Source organism: Rhinopithecus roxellana, chromosome 18 (genome assembly GCF_007565055.1).
Source record: "Rhinopithecus roxellana isolate Shanxi Qingling chromosome 18, ASM756505v1, whole genome shotgun sequence".
Lineage (NCBI taxonomy): Eukaryota > Metazoa > Chordata > Mammalia > Primates > Cercopithecidae > Rhinopithecus > Rhinopithecus roxellana.
Window position 1 is genome coordinate 11,462,140 of NC_044566.1, and position 23,433 is coordinate 11,485,572.

At 34.2% G+C, this 23,433-nt stretch overlaps 1 protein-coding gene across 2 annotated transcripts in view; it reads right to left on the bottom strand.

Moving 5' to 3' along the window:
* ITGBL1 (integrin subunit beta like 1) overlaps positions 1–23,433 on the bottom strand; it is a 257,157-nt gene that overhangs the window by 154,916 nt on the left and 78,808 nt on the right. The window lies entirely within an intron of this gene.

Sequence of the window (23,433 nt, forward strand, 5' to 3'; positions counted from 1 at the left end):
CCCTGGCTAATTTTGTATTTTTAGTAGAGACAGGGTTTCTCCATGTTGGTCAGGCTGGTCTCGAACTCCTGACCTCAGGTGATCCGCCTGCCTCGGCCTCCCAAAGTGCTGGGATTACAGGCGTGAGCCACCGTGCCTGGCCTCTTTTCTTCTTCTTATAAGGATACCAGCCATATTGGATTAAGGGTCCACTCTACTCCAGTATGATCTCAACTTAATAAATTATCTCTGCAAGGCCCAATTTCCAAGTAAGATCACATCCTGAGGTACTGGGTGTTAGAACTTCAACACATCTTTTGGGCAGACACAATTCAACTCATAACACCTCTCATGATCTCTGCTTCTTCCTATGTGAAAAAGGAGCTAATAATAGCACCTCTCTCAGAGAGCTGTTAAATGAGTCAGTACCCACAAAGCACTTAGAACACTACTTATCAATAAAATGATAGCTATTACTATCCACACTGAAAGTGTTTGGAGAGCAGGTTGTCCTAACACAACTGTCCTGACCATCACAACCCTAAACTTAAATAAAGCAGTACTTTTGCAGAATGAAATAAGGGACATTAAGTGCACATTGTGAGTCTGAGTCCTTCTCTCATATAGCACACAAAAATCCCTGATCAAATACTAATAGTGCATCTGGGTTACAGAGATATGAAATTTTCCTGGAGAATGTCCATAAAACAAACAGACAAATTACTAAGAGATGAATTCAAAATCAACTGGAGCCAGATAAGAATTTTAAAGACTTTAAAGGGCTAACCAATGTTTTATCTATATAAAAACATACACACACACATAAAACACTGAAATACATGCACATATATTTTCTTGTGTGTATTGTCAGTATATTATTTCAAGGTTCCTAAATGCCACCCCTTCCCATATCCATATTATACCTTGACATCAGCTGCCTTTGGAAAAGCAACAGAAACATAACCAATAGCAAAAATTCATTTTTCTGTGTTTTTCATCTTTAGAGCAAAGGTCCTGATACAAACTGGTGGTTTCTGAAATGTAGGGCCCTCACTGAGGGAGTTAAAAAAATATATTTGGTATACAAGAAGAAAACACTGGAATTAATACTTATCCTTATTTTTGTTTTATCTTTAAAAATGTTTATTTTGCACATTTTATGTGCACAACATGTTGACGTAAAATACGCCTATATAAATTATAAATGAATATGCATATATGTATAAATTTCACTTCTGATGTGTAAGCAAAAATGTTTTGAATTGAGGTAAGCATAGATTTGCAAAGCTGTAGGAAAAATTCTATTTTTTAAGCTGGGTGATGAACACACAATATTAATATTGCTATTTTTTATACTTTAGGATATTTCACTCAAAAATTTTAAAAAGGAAAAAACATATGTTACAAACAGTCTTTCTATAAGCAATAATATTAAAGATGTTGTTTAACAATGATAGTTTTTTGGGATTTCAATGATATCAAGAGATGTTACAACTCATAGTATCCTGACATATTCGCAAGTCACTGCCTGGGGAAGACAGAGTAATACTAATCTTTGCAAGCCGAGGGGCTGTGAAGAGCCAATAGAATGTAACCACTGACTATTTAAATGAAAAGGACACTATTATTCAGAAAAATGTTACACTAGTATGAGAAATGTATAGAAAAGCTATGAATTGTGTGGCACTCCACAAAAAGGCCCTGTCCCCTGCCCCACCCCAGGAGGGGTGGAGTACAGACAAGGGAAAGACAGAGCCTGTGGTCCAATCTGCACATCCCTGCAGAGGATTTGCAAATTTTCTCTGAATCATCTCAGGACAATTTCAACAGAATAAACTTGTGGCTGTTGAGGCCACAGGTGCCTGACCTAGGCCACCAAGTGTCCCACAGACCCAGCATGGCTCAGGAGAACAACCATAATTGCTTCAAAGGAAGGTTGCTGTCCGAAGAGGGCCTATGGTGAGAACAAGTAGATGTGCCCACAAGGACTGCCAACCATTGACCACATGGGAAATAGAGATGTCATCGTGTAAGACAGTAACTAGAGAAATGATACATAAGCAGGGACCAGGTAACAGTGGCAAAGCCCTGTGAGCTGGGAGCAGTTTACTCCCAAGGATTATTGTCTTGACTCCAGGGAAAACCCACAATGATTGAGAGCAACCTGAATGGAATTTAATAACATTCTGTTATCAGCGGACTGAGAGCTGTTATGGGCTAAGTTGTGTCCCCCTACAATTCATATTTTGAAAACTTTAACCCTAGTATCACAGAATGTGACCTTATTTGGAAATAGGGTGGTTGTAGATAGAATTAGTTGAGATCACACTGGATTAGGTGGGCCCTTAATATGATATGACTGATATTCTTATAAAAAGGGGAAACCTTGGCCGGGCACAGTGGCTCACGCCTGTAATCCCAGAACTTTGGGAGACCAAGACAGGAGGATCACGTGAGGTTGGGAATTAGAGACCAGCCTGACCAACACGGAGAAACCCTGTCTCTACTAAAAATACAAAAGTAGCCAGGTGTGGTGGTGCACGCCTGTAATTCCAGCTACTTGGGAGGTTGAGGCAGTAGAACCGCTTGAACCCAGGAGGCGGAGGTTGCAGTGAGCCGAGATAGCACCATTGGACTTCTGCCTGGGTAATGAGAGAAACGCTGTTTGAAAAAAGGGGGGGATATCTGGACACAGCAGCAGGCACACAGAGAATGCCTTGTGAAGATGAAAGCAGGGATCGGGGTGATGTGTCTACAAGCCAAGGGTCATCAGCTGCCAGAAGCTCCCAAGGGAGCATGGAACAGAGCCTCTCTCACAACCCTCAGGAGGAACCAAGCCTGCCAACACTTTGATCTCAGCCTTCTGGTCTCCAGAACAGTGTGTCAAAAAAATGTCTGTAATTCAAAACCATCCCATTTGTGGCACTTTGTTATAGTAGCCCCTGCAAACCAAGGCAGAAACTCAACATACAGTCTTCAAAAATTATAGGAAAATGAAGATATATCATTTTGCATTTCTGAGTTTACAGTTTCAAAAAGTAATTGCCACACATTGACATATTCAATGCATTTTAATCTATATGCTTAAGAGGTGACCTCATAAATGAGGGTTGAAATTTATATGAATCTTGGCAGAAATAATTAAATCTGAATATTGTACCTGGCATACCCAGGGCCATCCTGAAAACTACATCGGAAGGCAAAAACTTCTGAACCAAAGTATGTATTTCTCCTTGCTAAAGTGTGTCTAAAGGCAGTAGGGAAAAAAAGCAATAGAAATCTCCCATATAATGAAACACAGCTGAGGCAATCACTAAGTAACAGGCCAAATGCCTCTCTATGACTTTTCTTTCTAATTCTACTTGGGATTCCTCCATTCCCCAAAGTTTGTTGTCTAAAAAACAAGACCACTTTCTTTGTCTGAAAAAAAATGTCAGTCCTCTCCTATTAACAACCCTGCATCACTACATTCCAGTGGGCTGTGTAAAGAATCCCCCACACAAAGCTTACAGATTATGCCTGAGGAGTAGATGTTTCATAGGCAGAGAGAACATTTTTACTGCTCCTTCAAATAAAATTTGTGACATGGCTAAAACAAAGATTACCAATAATCACCTTATGCTCTACAAATGTTATGATCACTCAATTCTTTGGAATGTTATTTTCTCCTCGCCCAGCTGGAAAGGAGAAGAGGAAAAGATTGCAATAATTTATTTTTCTTTCCTTCTCAGTTCAAAATTAACAAACGTTTATATTTTGAGTTAACTTTACTGTAAATCCTCTAATTGCAATGACTTTTCTATTAACTCTAGCTCCCTAGGGAACCGTCACCGTATGCTGTTGTAAGTGGGTAGTTAATAGACGTTATTGACAGTTTGCTTGATCTGACTTAAAACAAGGTAATTATTCTCCTGAAAGCCAATAGAAGGACTTGAAGGCATGAGTTTTCCTACAAAACAAGATCAGCTATCTCAAAAACATCTGCACTTGGCATGGAGACTAAAGTGAGTTCATTGCTATTTATTCTTTAAAACTTCGTAACTCGTGAAATAGCTCGCAAGATTTACAAAGCAATTCATGGACAAGGGAAAAATATTTCAAATGAGTTGTCCCTTTTGATTCTATTTTTAAAAAACACCTAGATCAGTAGACAGAAAAATTAAATTGAGAATAAATCCATAGTCCAAACAATATTTTGCAGGATGTGATACCCTCTCTCTGCTCTGATGCCCCTATCTCATTTCTTGAGGACTATAAACTGGACATAGTTCATTCAACAAGTAGAACTCTCCTAGAAATAATGTATTTTGGTAAAGGGACTGAAAACTCTACTCAGGTGTATAGGTAAGGCAAGCTTGCTACAGTAGCCAGTATGCACAGATGTTTTGAAGCCATTTAAAACCAAGGCACTTGGAGATTGAGGAAAGAGCATGACAACAGTGGTAGCAATCACTTCGACAAAAAGGAATATCTTACCATGAAAATATGATCAGTTCAAAGCTCACCACCCCCATCAAGGCTGCCCTCCCTGCTCTTCACCCATGGGCTATATCACCCCCATTCTGAAAGTCTGTCATGATAGATAATCTTCACTTAGTTTTACATTTACAAAATATCTCATTTTTAATCATTCTAGATAATACATCTTGTCTTCCTTTTTGCATTGGCATACCAATATTTACTTTGGAAAATAGCTTTACCAAGTTTATAATGCATAAAATAACATACATATATGTTAATCTTCTGAGTTACAAATCACTTTGACTTGCAAAATGGCATGAAAAACAGAAAACATAAGCATCTCCCTCACTTGTCGAAAAGGAAATTCTTGGTGAACGTCTTTTCATGAGTCCTCCAAATTTTTAGGCAATCTCTTAAGTCACTTACCCAGCTCAGGTATCCTGGAGCTGAGGAGCAAGACAGAAATCCCCTCCCTTCCTGAACTTTCTTCCTGATCCATCTTGCTTCCTTTTCTCCAGCCCCTAAGGCCATGTCTAGGTCCATTCCTTTCAAAGAGCCTTGACTTCTTTGCCTTCTGGTTCTTTGGGTCCAGAATTCCTCTCTCTTCTCTATTTCAACCTCAGTTTCATTTTTGATACCTCCCCTTAAACCATAAAATTAAGCAGTGTCTCCTGTTCTTTACAAAATATAATCAATACTATACTAGGCAAAGGTAGGTTTCATTCCAAGTCTCACCTTTTATTTATAATCAGATTTCATTCGCACCATCCTACTGACATTTCTCTAAGATAAACTAATACACTTTTTACTGCTTGGTTCAATTTTCTGTTAGATCCTTACCTCATTGGTTGCTTCTTTGTCTTTTGACAACTTCTCCTTTTTCTCCTACCCTCCCCGTCCTAATCTGTATCCTCACCCCTCTCCATCATGCCTACATGATGACAGGGCATCAGCAAAATCCATACACCCCAATGGATCCAAGAAACGATGAAGCAAATAAAAGAACAAGACTGGAACACGTATTCTGCAGAAAGTTAATTAAACCTAAAGATATTCTTCACATGACTGAATCACACTAAGTTTTAAGTAGGCTTGAACTAAGTTATGTTTTATTAAGTTTTGTTCTATTTTTTTTCCTGGCATTCAGTGAGCACTTGGAAAATAGGAAGAAAGCTCATGAGAAACATCAGAGAAAATAGAAAGGAATTAAAAGAAATATTTTCTTTGCATATTGAAGATAAAGAATGTGAAGTTTCATCTTCCACAAACACACACTTTACCAGTTTTCTTAAATTTGGTACTCTACCATACATACTGTTCTGAACCTTGATTTATTTTTCCACCTAAAAAATACCTTGGAGAACTTTTGTTGAGACCTGTGAAGGCGGACTGAGATTAGATTTCACCTTACTTTCAGACTAACAAATCAGCCTGCCACAGTTTCATGGATCCTGGCAGAAGACGTGAGACTCTTGAATCAGCATCAAGGGGCTTTATAACAGCAAGAGCGGTAACTGGAATATCAATTTGAGATAATTACCGAGCTTTACTTCCCAAGGGGTAACACAATGAGAACCAAGTGGTGTTTGAACATGCAGTTGGTTGTGTTCCAGGAGAGGAACCCTCAGGATAGGGGGTCCTGACTCTTTCACAGTGGGCAGTAAGCATTCCTGACCTTTGCCCCAGAAGGAGACAGTGGTTTATTATATTAGGCTATAAATACACTTTTTTTCTCCAGAGGAAGGCACCATGTCTGTCTTCTCACGCTGTTCTCTGAACAAACAGCCATGAAAAGATAGTCTGGAACAAAATTAGTCAGGGCCTATGTTGACAAAAACATGCAAACACAAGAGTCCCATGGAGAATTTTCTCTCAATATCTAAACATATCTATATTCCAGCTCACAGGAAACCAATTATTCTTTTGAATAAATGCATAATTTGTGACTGTACGTAGTATATAGCCATAATCAGTTAGCAGTCCTTTATTAATGTACATTTAACTAGTTTTTGACCATTTACCACTACAAATTATATCATCATAAATATTCTTCCTTACACGAGCATCTTTGTTCAGAAGTATGAATAGACCTCTGGGATCAATTATTATATGTGGAATTTACCGATAAAAGCATATGTATAACAACACATTGTTAATAGATATGGCCAGATTTGTTTTCAAAGTTATATTAAATATATTTTCACCAACAGTGTGTAAGAATACACTTACCAACACATAATAAAAAAATTACCAAATAACTTGTGTCAATCTTGGCATTAAACATTATACTGGATATTTTCATGGACATGTGTCAACTGTGAATAAGATTCAAAATCTTCTCATTGGTTTACAAATCGTTTTTGCTATATAAACAAAAATCTTTTTAAAAATGTTATTAGAAGTTCTTATATATTTGGCTTATTTTCTATTGAGTCTTGAACATTTTCATTATTTTTATGGGCATTCAATTTTGTATGTTGTTTTCAGCCTTTTACTTCCATCATGTTGCAGCTATTTTTCAGTTTATTTTTGATCTTTTGACTTTCAATAAATGGCATTTTTCCATAAAATGTTAATATGTATTGCTCTAAAATTATTTAATTTATGAATTCTAAGTTTTGTGACATATATAAAGTTGCTTACACTCCTAAATCATATGATCAAATTCTCTTATGCTTTCTTCTTGAAAGTTTGGTTTTATGCATATATCTGGAATTTTTATAGTGCAAAAAGTATGGTTACTATCCATATTTATTTTTTCCATATGGCTAGACAGGTTTTTGAAGGACCATTAATGAACAACTTATTTCTTTCTCATTTATTTAAAATGTCACCTTTGTTAAATACTACATTCCTGAATATTTATCTTTTTCTCAACTCTGTAATCTTATGTTGATGTCTGCCGATCTCAATGTATGCATGAATTCATGTGTGACTGCCAGACTTTTAAATGTTCAAGTGTAATAATGTATTTTTAAAAATAATTCGTAGGTCTGATGTCCCTTTTGTATTCTTCATTTTAAGCCTTTATCTTTCAACTCAGCTTATTTAATACCAAAAATAAATCTTGGAATTTCTTGGAGAGGGTAGTTAATCACATTAAACATGAAGATTAATGTAAGGTAAATTCAGATATACAATAATTTATAATATAGGAACAGTTTGCCAATTTCAATAAATTGTCTACTATACTCTCTTATTACTTCTAAAAATCCTTTTGTTTCAGATATTTTGTTTTCTTTTGCTTTAGCTGTATAATAAGATCTTTATCAAGTTATTGGTCATTAAATAGTTAACTTTTTACTTATTTTGTTATTTCCCCTTCTATATATAAAACAATGTTTAAAATAACAGAAATGGATATATGTTTCTTATTCTCCACTTAAATGCACTAAACTTAATGCTGCTTTTTGGGCAGGCTATGATATGTATTCTTTTCGTATATAGAAGATATTCACCCATTTTAGTTTATTGTCATGCATTTAAGGCATAAATTAAGGTAAATTTTATTAAATAGCTTTTCAAGCTCTGTAGAAATGATCACAGGATTTTTAAGTAGGTCAATCTATCACTACGGAAAATGATATTAAAAGATACTAAGATTAAGCCAGCCTTCCCTCTTTTGTACTGACACCATTGGTAATAGTATAGTATCCTTAAAAATGCTGTTATTTCTATTTGCTAATACATTATTCAAAGGCGTAGCAATCCAGTGAGTTTGGTATAGAGTTTTGTAACGTCATATTTATCTGGGGATATAGTCAATGTTTTGCAGCCTTGAGGAATAAACTTCAGAAGTTGACCTTCTTTTCTACATTCTAAAAGACTTTAAGAAATAATTAAACTTATTCTTAAAAGTTTTATAACATTTATCTGTGAAACACTTTGTCTTTTTTCAGCACTTGGTGGTGATAGGAATTTTAAACATCTAAAACAGTAACTATGGTTAATAGACCTCTTTAGAGTTTGCTTTATCTCTTTGTATGTGTGTTAATGAATATATATATACAGAAATATATACATATATTTAATGTAAGAAAGCATTTTTTCATTTTCCTTTTAATTGCTGTGGGTGCATAATAGGTATATGTATTTACAGGGTGCATGAGATATTTGATACAGGCATACAACGCATAATAATCATATCAGGGTAAATGGGGACCTATCACCTCAAATATTTATCCTTTCTCTGTATTAAGAACAATCCAATCTTTTAGTTATTTAAAAATGTATAATACTTTAGTTTTTACTGTAGGCATCCTTTTGAGCTGTCAAATACTAGATCTTATTCATTCTATGTAATTATATTTTTGTACCCATTAACCATCTCCAGTTCCCTCCCCACTACCCTTCCCAGACATCCATTTCATCTAGGCTTGCTTTAATATTTACATGTACAAAGATTTTTTATTTGCAATACTTTCAGATATTTTTGTATACTTCCAAAGAGGTGTTAAGGAAAAAAAGCTGTCTTTTAAAATATTTTTCTTACTAAACAAGAAAAAATAAAATTAATCTTTTAATTAAAAATAAAGTCACTAAATATCAATTCTAAGAAAACGAGAAGGACTAATTAAAGATGATAGCAGAAATTAATAAATTAGAAAATAATCACATGAATATATGAGCTTAATAAATTCCATAGCTAGTAAAATGACAAAGTCATTAGCTTTCATAATAAATTCAAAAAGGAGGAAGATGGGTATACACCAAACAAACAAGAAAAAATTAGCAATAAATTCTAGAAGGAAAATAAAGTGCTAAGTAAGTCCATAAAAGACATAAGTAGATAGGTTATACAGACACAAATTTCTGATATTCAGGATTTTCATTATTTTTGTAATCTTGGTGGTCTGCAGTCTGGGTATGACTTTTATTGCAAGATTTCGAAGAGAGATTTTTAATAATCAATAGGATTTTATTTTGTGTTTTATTTTCTCTAGTTTTTTCTTTTCTTTCTAAAATTAAAGAGATCTACTGATACCAAAATATTTGAGAATTGTTTTTCCTTCACATTGCTACGCTGTTTTGACTTTACTTGGTAGCATCTTCAGTAAAATACTGAAAACAGTTGTGATTATAACCCACCTTATTTAATTCCTGATAGTTTACCATGTTCTATCTCTTTTTGAGTCAGATTAAAAAATATTTCTGGGAAATTGAGATTCATCTAAATTTATAAGCTTGCTAGGTAAAATTTGCATGCTGTATTCTTAATTCTATGCTAATTCTATAGTTAATGTATACAGTTTCATTCTTAATATATTTACCCTTTTTTTTCTTTGTTGTTTTTCTGTTAGGTTTGTTTGTTGCTGTTCACTTTTGTTTGCTTTGTTACGGGTTTGCTAGTTTTTTAAATTAAGTTTGCAGGAAGACTGTACAGTCAAAGACTTAACATTTGCGTTTTTAAATTCTTTCCATCATTTTTGTTTTCATTATCTTTCTTTCCTTTTCTAGGTTTATTCTGTTCTTTTCTTACTTTGATTTTGGACCCTTAAAATGTTCATTTGTTTCATTTCTGCTATGTGAATTGTTTTGTTCCACAATATCATGAACACTAAAGTGTATATATAAACCCTATCTACGGTTTAACACCTAATAATGAAATTAAAGCCATGTAACCACCACCTGGACAATGAAAACCAAAATCACAATGAATATCCTATGTGGTCCTCTGCGATGGCACCAACCACCCTGAATTTTATGTTTACGATTTCTTTGCTTTTCTTTACAGTTTTATTGAACTTGTAAATATGCACAAGTGACCAGTTTAACTTCACATACGTTCTAACGTCCATAAAGGAATCATACTACATGAACTCTGTCACTCAAAGCTATTATTTTTATCATAACATTTTACCCAATATTATGTTTGTAATATTTATAATATTGTAAGATTCATCTATTTGGTTACTTGCAGCTGTATTTCACTCATTTTCACCTTAATCTATTTCATTGTATGATTATTTTTAAAAATTATTATTTATTCTGCTGTGGGGCTTTGGGGATTACTTTCAGTAGTTGTCATACTAGGAATGTAATTATAAACAGGTATAATATTCAAAAAATTTAACTAGGAATAACCAATCTGAACATATGTCAGTCTAGAGGCTCACTGCTTTGCTCTGCCTTCACCCTTTAGTTGTTGAATCATAGGCAGGTCCGTGAGTCCCAGGGGAGGGCCCCAGTGGAAGAAAGGCTGAAGAATCATAGAAAACTTGGGGCAACATCTTCTCACCAATTGCTAGAGAAGTATCATAGTATTAACAATTACTATAATTTAATCAGCACATAACAGGTGAATATCACCCTGGCCAATAAGCATTCTTGAACATAGTTTAATGTTCTATTCTCCAATTGATTTTTCCCTATACCATTGTTTAACTAGAATATTAGCTAAATGAGAACCAAGACAGTTTTGTCTTGATAACTGTATCTACAATGCCTGGGAAAGGTGTTTATTAAGGGGCTCATCTGTAACTTCCTTGATAGAAACTTTTTCTCTCATAGTTTCCCCAAAATGCTCTGAACAGGATATTCTTTCAGTTCTTCAATGTGTGAAAATATCTCTTTTGTGCATATATCTGATTGACTGATGGCTGTTTACTATAAATTCCCTGAACAAGATTTTTTTTTTTTTTATTGTTTATATCTAGCTTGGTTCTCCCATTAGATTTTTTCCTTATCTTTCAAATCTACTAATTTTACCGTGGAAGACTTTACTGCTGAATTATCTGTTGTTGCTTTTTTTGAATTTTTGTTTTCCCCCAGGACTTACTTTTCCTTGTCTACAGATAAACGTGTACATCTTTTCAACAAGTAATCTTGAATTACATCTTTGAAAATTGTTCCATGTTTTCTGTTCTCGTCAGCAAGTGCACCAATTATGTTTTTGTTGGATTTCCCTTTTGTCCTTCTTTGTATATTATTTTCTCTCTACTCTTACACTTGGTTACTTTTCTTTCACTTCTACTAATATTTTTAAGCCTGTGTTTCTTGTTCCCAAAGGGCCTGGGTGCATCTATTCTTCTTGTCACTACATTCATTCTAATATTCTTCATCCTTAGAGTATTTTTATGTTTTCCCTATATTTTCCTCCAAAACACTGCCAGTTCATCTTACCGTTTTAGAAGCAGCACAGCACAAATCTCAAAGTCAAAACTCCGCAACTGTACCACTGATGGCAAAGCTCCACTACATGGATTTGCTGTGTGAACTTGAGCAAGTTATTTAACCTCTTTGTATATCACAGAATATTCATCCATAAAATGAGAAAATGGTAGTATTTGCATTATAGAATTTCTATGTAAAATAATAATTATAAACTGCTTAAGAGTGCTTGTCACATAATAAACACTATATAAGTATTTCTTAAATCCTTTTAAAAAAGAATGTCTCTCTGCTTTCATGTATTTTTTTCCCTTATGCGCCTGACATTTCTCCTTTGAGCTCTTATTTCCAGGAAGTAACATATCCATTAGCTTCTTACAATGAAACACTTTCTTTTTAATTTTGTAACATAAAATAATTGTTCATAATTTACAGTTCCAGAGTGAGATCTTTCAGGTGCTGATTTTTTCTGGAGTTTTGCTTATTATGTTCATGTGATGTATTTTTAAAAATCAATTTCTAAAGTTAAATTTAAAAAATCAAATCTTCATATATAAGTTTAATAGATATGGCCTGAAAGTTCTTTAAAATGGTTATAAGCAATTTTCATTTCTACCAACAACTGTAAGTCAGTGTTTCTTCCTTTTTGTTTACTACTTGAAAGGTTTCTTGACACTCAAATGGAAGAGGAAACTTTCCAAGGGCCCCCAGTATGCCTCCTCATATTCATTACTTCTAGTCCATTATCATCTCTTTACATGGCCCCCCAGCCCCAGTCAACTGTTTCCTTCTTCAGAACTAAGAATTCATCTTCTTTAGAACTACTTGTTTAAGGGCACACCATTGATAAATAGCAAAAGTAGAATATGAATCTAGTTTTTGTCTCTACAAATCCTGTTTTTCTACTACACATTTCCTTAGTTATATCAATATAAATTTTAAAACTTGAGTCTAGGTAAAAAACCTGTTTTACATACATGAAATTATAATTGTCCTTCAAATGACTCTTATAAATAACTTAGTTATCCTAATACTGATAAAATTATGATGTATGTGTACATAGACATTAATAGGCTTTAATTAGTGTGAAACTTTAAAACATGATCCAAACATAGTTTTTATCTACATAACCAAAGTTTGACATAGGATTAACAGTTCTTCATGAAATTATTGTATAATTATTTAAGTTGATTAAGCTGCAACTAACCACCTGTCAATAATCATGACTAAAACTCAGTTGACCTTCATGCAAATGATCTTAGAATCCATTAAACAAAGCTAAAGATATAGACTACCTGTAAGGTTCATAGTAAGATAAAAATGACTGGGAGTTTATTCAAGCAATTTAATACATTGTGATCCACATGACAATTTTAATTCTCTGGGAAATAAGAGGAAACTTTCTGCTTTACATGAAAAATGTGTGTTTTTAAATTAATAATTTAGTTTTGTTAAGATGATTCAATCAACCTTGAATCTAGGAAGTCTAGCAAAGGTACCATACTGCTCCATGCTAAGTGAAACAAACTGCCTGTCATTTAAAATGTATACTTTCATTTTCATTTGACCTTTCCAAGGCCACAGTGAGCAATAGCATCCCAAAATTGCCATATATCATTAGGCTTCATGGCTGAGTTCAAAGCCTTCCTTTGAAATGTTAAGTTTTTCTAAAGATTAAGTTTCATATAAAATTATTTTAATATCATCTATTTGTTACTCAAAATATGTATTCTATTTTAAATATTTCCTAAGTTACTTGACCAATATTTGTATTGGTTCTCAGTTTTCTTCTCAAATAAGATGGAATGGCCTGGAGAGCCAGTCTCTGACTGCTAAGATGTGGTTTGAGGCAGTTAGAGCCGAAATAATTTTTTTGTGTCAGGACTTAAAACATGTAAGTTGATTAGAATATGATGAATTTCACATGTCTCAGGAAACTGATCATGGAATGTTAGAGAAGGGGCGACTTTAACCTTGTCACCTCTATATGCTTACATATGTTTTATCATAATGGGGAAGAGAAACACTGGGTGCTAGAATAGGTTTAGGAAATAGTTTATTTTAAAATGTAGATATTTTTCATCACAGACAAAAGCATCCTTCTCAAAGTAGAAATAATAAGCTAAGAATATCTATGTATTAAGTTTATTAAATGTGATAAGTTTAAATTAAAACTTTAAATGCCATTCGTTTCTTAAATATGCACCAGTGACATCTGCTCCATGTATTTTCTGGAAATAATTATTAGTATGAGATTATAATAAATTAATTTGACTAGAAATCATCTTCTGTATTGAAGGGTATTATTTGCTAGTGAGATAACCATAGGGAAATACTAGAAGGCTTGCATCAATTTACTCGGAAGTCTTTATGAGGCAGATTTAAAATCCTGAGGGTAAGAAAGGAGTACATATTGTACCTAGGTCCTCAGATTTATTAGCACAATGAATTATTGGCCACAACTTATGAGTTGAGAATGAGAAAGCCAACATTTAAAACAGGGAGACCAACTGACTTGCCTCAAATTGTAAAGTTGTACTCAATCTTAATATCCACGATCTTCTCTTTTCTACTATACTACTCAGCTTCAACAATTGCTCTCAATTTTGCCTCTTCTCAATATCACTTTCAAGAAAATGAATGCCTTCATGGTTATTTATTTTACAATTACGTATGTTTAGAAATTATGCTAAATAATCTTATTAGTTACTCTGGGGATAATGGATGTTGCTTTATGTATTTCCTCTTCTGGAGACTGAAACTTCTAGAAGTTTAAAAAAAAAATGCCACTTGTTCTATTAGTAAGCCTGACTTCAGGGAGGCACAGGGCACAAATATTGTTTTTAGAGGAAACAAGTATATCCTAGTCTTCTGATTATTTGCCAGGCAGAGTCCTTTGAAAAGAAAAAGGCCACCAACCTTTCCCAGATATTTATATTTAAGGTAAAGAGAATATATTGAGGATCAAATACAAAATCTATTTCAAAAGCTAAAATACAGAACCATGAGAAATAAACTTTAAAAACTCTATTTCAACACAAATTAAGCCAATTATCAATGTTTAACTTATAGTTCCTAACAGCCATATGAAAACTTTTAACTTGGACTTTTTTTTTTTTTTTTTTGAGACGGAGTCTCGCTCTGTCACCCAGGCTGGAGTGCAGTGGCCGGACCTCAGCTCACTGCAAGCTCCGCCTCCCGGGTTCACGCCATTCTCCTGCCTCAGCCTCCCGAGTAGTTGGGACTACAGGCGCCCGCCACCTCGCCTGGCTAATTTTTTTTTATTTTTTAGTAGAGACGGGGTTTCACCGGGTTAGCCAGGATGGTCTCGATCTCCTGACCTCGTGATCCGCCCGTCTAGGCCTCCCAAAGTGCTGGGATTACAGGCTTGAGCCACCGCGCCCGGCCAGAACTTGGACTTTTAAGAATGATTATGAAGAAGACGTTTGAATTGGAAAATCTTGCAAGAAAAAAAAATTTTTTTTTTTTTTAAGACTCTCTGCAAAAGTTTTTGGAATCAAATCGTCTTTGAAGAGCTTAAGAACATATTGGAACACGTTGTTGTTGTTGTTATTGTCATTGCTGTTGTTTGTGAAGATTACGTCAATCAGCTTCAACATGTTTTCAGTTCTGAAATACGAACTCTCAACTTATCCTTAAGGTAAGAGTCTGGACCTAGATTAAGTTTAGATAAATTTGCACAGGGACAAGCTCTGAGTCAGCCCAGATTCCCTCAAGTCAAAGGAATTTTAGAAAACCTCCTCTCATGATTTTAATAGGGATTCAAAGATGTTTTGAGAGAGGCTGAAAGTTCAAACTAAAATAATTTGACCAGGATGTCTCTGGTAGCTAACATCATATTCTCCAACTAAGGTCTAGCATTAACTCCAAGCACTCCCAGAAGAGCACAGCCTCCTGGAGCTCTGAAAGAGTGGGTGAAGCCTCATCAAAATGTAATGTCTGGGAAACATCAGAGTACACTTTTCCTAGTCTTCTGCTTGAGTAGGTAAAAATTTGTTTTTTTTTTTTTTTGAGTTAATGAAAACATACTTAAGATTCCTAAAATATCATCTGTGAAGATTCATCTTTAATTGGGCATTATCACCAAGTAGATATATTGAGCATAATGCAGCTAAGGGCTAATGACAGCAGAGAAAGAAAAGATTGTTCTAATCTCTTTCTGGGGTCAATTCAGGAAAGCCAATCCCAAGTGAAGTAAAAGCAATGATGCTTCTGATGAAGAAACTGTCAAGTCAAGAGGAATATGGCAAACAAAGCTACAGAATGAAAGCAATAAGCGTGGTGGTCACAGTCATCTTTGACAAATGCTCCATCTCTCTTTGCCGTAGCACCACCAGAACAACTGATGTCACACTATTTTATTCTACCCTGGGTTAATTTAATCATCTCTCCTCTTCTTCTGGATTAATAATTACTGCTGGAAAAAAGTCATACCTATGTGCAGATGTACGGAGTGAAAGCCATGGTCTCCAGATTTCTCTGAGCACTCAACACAGCTTAATAAGCCCTTTATGGCCTTAAAAAAAAAATCTCCAACACCTTCCATCAACTTTTTGATCTTTCTGAACCTTTAACACCCCCTTTCTCATCTTCATCCTTTTCAGTCCTAACGGGCTGCCTTTTTTTATGCTTCATCAAGAAGATGGAGGCCATCATGAACTAAGATTTATTCTCACTGGTCCTGTCGGTTGTGACTGTCCAACCTCTGCACTGACCCTTTCCAGGGTCTTTCCATTTTTAGAGGAAACAGGAAGCTGCCTGTTGATTCCTTACTGGTGTATGTGAATCTTGGAGTCCTTTATTCTCCTGGATTTGAGTCCATCTTTCTCTTACACTTTTAAATTGACTAATCTTTTAGTGTGTTGCCCTTAACCTAAAATCATGCCTATCTATTTCTTCTTCTAAAAAAAAAAAAAAAAAAAAAGCAAACATGAAAGCAACCTTTCTCAACTCTAAGACTTATGTACCTATTTCTTGTTTTATCTTTTCCTTCCCAACCCAAGCTTCTGGAAAGAGTAGCCCATGCCTGCTGTTTCTCCTTCCTCCCCATCCATAAATGGTTCTCCCCTTCCAAACTTTCGCTCTCATTACTCCCTGAACCTATTCTTTTCAACGTTGACAATGACCTTTGTGCTGTGGATACAAGAACTATAGTCTATATTTGTATAATTAGACTGTGCTGATTATGATGCTGTTGGCCAGTTACTTATTTTTTCTTTGAAAAACAATCTTTGTCTTCCCTGACACACTATTTCCTGAATACCTTTCTGTCTCTGATTATTTCTTCTTTGTTGCCTTAGTGGCTTCTTATTTTTTAACTTGGAAAACAGGCAAAGATTTGAACAATTGGACCATTTCCTACTTCACTAATTTAACGTTTTTAATGGAATATTTAATCTTCTTTGATTTCAAGGTGTCCAATGTAGCAGCCAAATAGATTGTTTTTATTAGAAAAGAATGTTTTATGAATCATATTAGGAAATCACTAATATTAGGCCTTAGCCAAGATGCTTAGCCAAACTCCTATTGCACTTCAGCATTGGAAACCATAATACTCAATTACCTGCTGCAAAATCTTCTCTTTTATAAAGTTTAATATCATATCAAATCAGTTTCAGAATGTGAATAATATGAACAAAACTTAGTGTTTGGATTTACACAAAACTTCTAATCAAAAAGTTTTAACCATTACGTTTAATATTTATTTATCATCAAATATAGGGAAGGATCCAGACTTTAAGGATTATGTTTCTCAATGAAGGAGTAAAGCATCAAAAGAATTTGTGGAAAATATAAGAAATAATGCTGCAATTTTAAGTCTGCTTCTAAAAATATTCAGAAACTATTTATACCAACACTGCACAGAGATTTGTTTGAACACAGTGTGTCTAGTCCCTGGGTTGCAAAGGAAGTAAAGTATTACCTGAATCATTTTCTTTGAGAGAAGAAGAAAAGCTTGATAATGTTGTTACTGCAACACGACCACTAGCAGTAAGCTATACTGGCAGAGGTTGGTCTGGCTCTTCCAGAGACCCAAGTTGAAAGTCAGTGTCCCTTTAGAATGGCAAATGTGCAGCAGGGACATTCCAGAAATAATCACATGGCAGTGCTGAGGAACTTTCACCCTACATTACAATGCCATGATCTTGAAATTTGACCATAAAACCTTTTAATGATAAAATTAGTATCATTAAAGTGTTAGTCACTTTCAGATACACTCTTGTAATCCTATAAGTGTGTCCTATGATGATGACATTCAGCTTTGGCCTATGCTTAGTTTGGCTCAATGTTGATTTTAACACCCAGCCGCTGGAAATATGGCCCCTTTATTATGTATTGTTAATTGTGTTTCCAACAGTAGTTCTTTATTTTCTATTCTGATAATCCTAGGTTAGTTTAATTGCATGTCTTTGAACAACCACGCTATAAAAATCGAAACTAATATTAGGAGTTGGGACCTAATGCTCTAGGCTTCCACTGATAATTACAATCATCTTTATGGCAGTGAAATGCTATTATTTAGAGTTGTTACTTTGGTCAATCTTTTCATTTTATCAAAATAGTGTTATGCAAAAAAAGACATTTGCAGGCAATGGTCTAAAATTCCTTTGCATATGTACAGTTTCATTTGATAATTTCATGTTCAAAGAAGAATTTCGTTTGTTCAGTTACTTTACTTTTTTCTTTCTAATCTTAAGTACCAGAGAGTAAAGAAGACTTTATCAGCAGAAACACTATTTAGAAAATCTGCAATAAGAATAATGTTTATAATCCATGGAACTTACATTTTAGGAAGAAAGATGAACTTGCAATTAGCATCTAAAGATGCTCGTGCTGAATTCCAAAAATATATATTAATATATATTTGGAATCTGCTAAAATATAGTTAAGCATCTATTAAGCAGAACAATTATGAATTTGATGATTTTTAATTTGCGATGAATAAACACACTACTTGACAGATAATGTACTGAATATTTACTCTGTGCAGGTTCTTAAGATAGAAATTACCTTCTTAGATAAGGAGAGAATTACTGAAGATGATTTTGTGTACTTCTTTACATATTTTGTTTTAAAAATTTATTCAACAGCAACCATATGATTAAAAATAATATCTTCAAATAAACAACTTCTAAGGAATAACTTGGAAAAATTCGTTCTTTAAATAGAGATATACAACTTAATTTCAAGATGTGCATGTTGAATGTCTTGAATGTTGGAGAATAAATTGAAAAGTATAAAACTGGCCAGTGTGGTGGCTCATGCCTGTAATCCAAGCACTTTGGGAGGCCGAGGCGGGTGGGTCACGAGGTCAGGAGATCAAGACCATCCTGGCTAACATGGTGAGACCCCATCTCCACTAAAAATACAAAAAAAAAAAAAAAAAAATTAGCCAGGTGTGATGCCAGGCGCCTGTAATCCCAGCTACTCAGGAGGCTGAGGCAGGAGAATCACTTGAACCCAGGAGGCGGAGGTTGCAGTGAGTGGAGATCGCGCCACTGCACTCCAGCCTGGGCGACAGAGTGAGACTCTGTCTCAAAAGATAAATAAATAAATAAATAAATAAATAAACAAAACTTCAAGAAAAATCAAAATCACTAATAAAACACCTAAATTACTTAAGAGATAAAGTAAATTCCCCCCCAAAAAATTCACTATGAAGTAATTGGGTGTAGCAAGTTCCAGAAACCAACCACCCCTGTTTTTGAGTGCAAATGTCTTACTTCCAATTCTACAAAATCCTACTCATTGACCTTGACCTCACACTATATTGTTAATGGCTATTTTTTAAATCCTTTCCAGAGTATTGCTTTAAAACAGCACAATATCAACTCATAAAACTAGCAGGACTTGGATAAATATTTAACAATTGAATAAGTACATGAATGTTAATGATTAGCAAAAACTTAAACTGAAACTTTAAGTTACAGTTAAGTTAAATTGCAGTTCAGTGTAGTAGCAGCAGAAATATCAGAGCCCTGAAAACATATCATGTAAACAATTGTTTACTTTTTCATATTCCATAACTTTTAAACTCATTTAAATTACATAAAGTAATATTGACGATCTCTGATTAGAACTAACTAGTATAAGCTTTTTGTAAAATCAACAGTTACAACTAAGTATACAGTATACCCATTTCAGTTAAATTTCATAAACTTAGCCATTATTGAAAGTTTATCCTATACACTTCCAAAGATTTTAAGATAAAAAAAATCCTCCAATATTTCTTCCTATATTGCAAATCTTCTAGTAGTTCAAAGAAAGAAAGACAAGAAACCTCCATGGACTTTCAAACGTGATTTTACTTTTCTTAGTGATTTTTTAAGATGAATCTAGACCCAACCAGACACTAAGTACATGTGTGGTTTGCCCTTCACGGATTTGAAGTTGATAGTCAGTCCAAGAAGATTTCATTGGAAACTGTTGCTGCTCACATGCGACATATCCCAAAAACGTGTTTTTAGATCAATAGCCTACCTAAGGAATCAAAATCTCATCAGTGTAGTCAGAGACCCATACCTACATTTCTAAAACATTTCTCACCAACCTAAGTGAAATCAAGCAACTCGCCATGACTGTTCATGGTATATGCTGATTTATAGATCAGATAAAATTTAAGATTTAATCTCTGTGTTAATTTTTTTGTAAACTAAAGGCTACATATGTAAATTGCCAAACATATTCAAACACATTTAGATAAAATGTATAAAATATCAGGATGTAAAATAAAATAATACTGATTTCTATTACAAGAAAAATGTCCAGAGAGTACAAATCAGCACAAACAAACTTTACTTCCAGTCTTGGTTTTGGAAGTCTTCCATCAAAAGGGAAGGGCTACGAGACTAGGAGACAGTGGCAGAAGCATTCTTAAGGGAGAACCATCTAAGCAAAACCCTGGGTGAGGAAAGCATCACCCTGATATATGGCATCCAATTATGCCTGGCACAGAAGCAGCAAGGCAATTGCTAATATTATTATAATTACTCTTAGTTATAAGATACTAGTAGACATCACTATAGTATATTCTTTTCTTTAAAGTGAAAATGTAATTTGATTGTCCAGCAATACTCTCTCTCTCTCACCTACTCTCTCTCCATAGATATATTATATATGTGTATATATTATATATGTATATATTACATGTTATATTGTACATATTATATATATGTTTGTATATATATATGTATAATTACATTTCATGCTTTTCCCCATTAACCTGCATTTAGTCATAGTTCTACACGAAAACTTGTTCTAGTCTTCGTACTAAAGGAAGACTTGTCAACAAGTAACAATGTTTTTAATGCTTCCCACCAGTGTTTAATGTGTACCACCTGTCTCTTCTCTCTAGTCATTTTGGTTGTTTTAGGCTGTTTCTTTACTAGATTACTCAATATTCCCTGAGTTCTTGCTTATAGATAACAGTTTGTCTATGCCTTTTATACTGCAAAGTGATTTTTTTAGATAGAAAATTGTTGGCTCACAAATTTGGTGTTTTTTTTCCTTGATTATCTCAGCTGCTGTATTAGTTCGTTTTCACACTGCTATAAAGAACTACCTGCCCGGGCGCAGTGGCTCAAGCCTGTAATCCCAGCACTTTGGGAGGCCGAGACGAGCGGATCACGAGGTCAGCAGATCGAGACCATCCTGGCTAACACAGTGAAACCCCGTCTCTACTAAAAAAAAAATACAAAAAACTAGCCGGGCGAGATGGCGGGCGCCTGTAGTCCCAGCTACTCGGGAGGCTGAGGCAGGAGAATGGCGTGAACTCGGGAGGCGGAGCTTGCAATGAGCCGAGATCGTGCCACTGCACTCCAGCCCGGGCAACAGAGCAAGACTCCGTCTCAAAAAAAATAAATAAATAAAATAAATAAATAAATAATAATTTTAAAAAAAAACTACCTGAGACTAGGTAATTTATAAATAAAGGAGGTTTCATTGACTCACAGTTCCACTTGGCTGCCAGAACCTCAGGAAACTTACAATCATGGCAGAACCGGAAGCAAAGCAAGTCTCGCATGGCGGCAGGAGAGAAAGAGCGAAGGCAGAAGTGCCACTTTTAAACCATCAGATCTCGTGAGAACTCACTCACTATCATGAGAACAGCATCCAGTCACCTCCCACCAGGTTTCTCCCTCAACATGTGGGGATTACAATTCAAGGCGAGATTTGGGTGGGGACACAGAGCCAAACCACATGAACTATGTAGACTCATTTTCTTCTGAGTATAGTTACCAAAAATGCTGATGCTAACAGTTTTCTTTTTCCAGTGCCACTTACTATTCTTTCTGGATGCCCAATTATTATTTTTTCTTTTTCTTTAGAATCCAGTAGTTTTATTAGAACATATTTTGGTCTTGGTAAATTCTGGTCAATGTGGCATTTGGTAGGCTGTTTCAACGTGTAGTTTGAAATCTTTTTCATCTTTTTTTCACTGCAGAAACTTTTTCTGAATTATAGATTTTAGTATCGGTTCTTTCCTTTGCTTTTGTTTTCTTCTTTAGAGATGCCTATTATCCATACTTTAGAACTTCTTTACTCATATTCCAGTTTCCATTTCTCTCTCAAATTATTTTTATTTCTTTCTGCATTTCTCTTTCTCATTTTTTTCTACTTTCAGCTTTGTTTTTTCTTAAAGCATTATCCATGTGTTTGTTTGCTCTTTTGATATTTCTAGTTTAGTCTTCATTTCTGAAGTTATTATTTTCTTTCATTTCTATTTTTCCCTATGTTATAGTGCCTAATTTTTGAGTTTTTCTAATTCTGTTTTATAATGTTATTCCATGTTTTGCATTATTTTCTTAATGTCATATAGCTAGTTTTAAAATACAAGTTGATTTTTTAAATTTATTTTATTTGACTAGTTTTTATTACCTCTAGGGAAGTTATTTGTCTCATTCTCTTTTGTCTTATAATATCTTACCATGAGATTTGGCCTAAATATTTTGCTATGCTTACTTTTATAGAAAATTACTTGATCCGTAACTTTGAAGTTCAGAATATCTTGTCTACCTTCACAGAGCTCCCTCTTCTGTTATTTTCATTTTAAGAACTACTTAATGACATTTATAGAACATTCATTATATACATTTAGTATCTGGAGAACAAACAACTTATTTCTAAACCATAGGTAAAACCAGAAATCACAAATAAATTTTAAAAATATTTTAAGCAAAATAATAATGACAAAATAAGAAAATGCTAAAAATCAATGATCTAAGAGTTCTTCTTATGAATCTAGGAAAAGGAGAACACAATATGGCACAAATAAATTAATAAATATAAGGGCTAAAATAAAGGAAAGAAAAAACAAACCACAGAGAAAAATCAGTGAGGCCAAAAGTTGACTCTCTGGAAAGATCCATGAAACTTATAAACAACAATGTACACAAACATTTGTGTTAAAGCCACAAGTAATCAACAAATTATGATATTCTAAATTAGAGTGAGCACTAGAGATTCCTTGAATATTATAAAGTCAAAAAGACAATATTATAAATAGCTCTATGTCAATAAATTGAAAACTTACATTAAATGGATAAATTCATTGAAAGAAGAAAAAAAGTGACAAAAAAGGAATAAAAATATTAAAACCTTTAAATATTAATAAACCTATATTTTTATATAATAAACACAAGAAATAAAAACAATAACTTTGTAATAAAATATTTTCCAAGAAGGAAATACCAGGTTGCTTATAAAAGCAGACAAAACACATGAACCATTAAAGAAAATATAATCTACAAATTGGATTTTAACAAAATCATAAACATTTTACCTTCAAAACATACAGTAAGAAAAATAAAAGACAAGCTACGGAATGGGAAAAATTACTTGCAATATGTATACCTGCCAAAG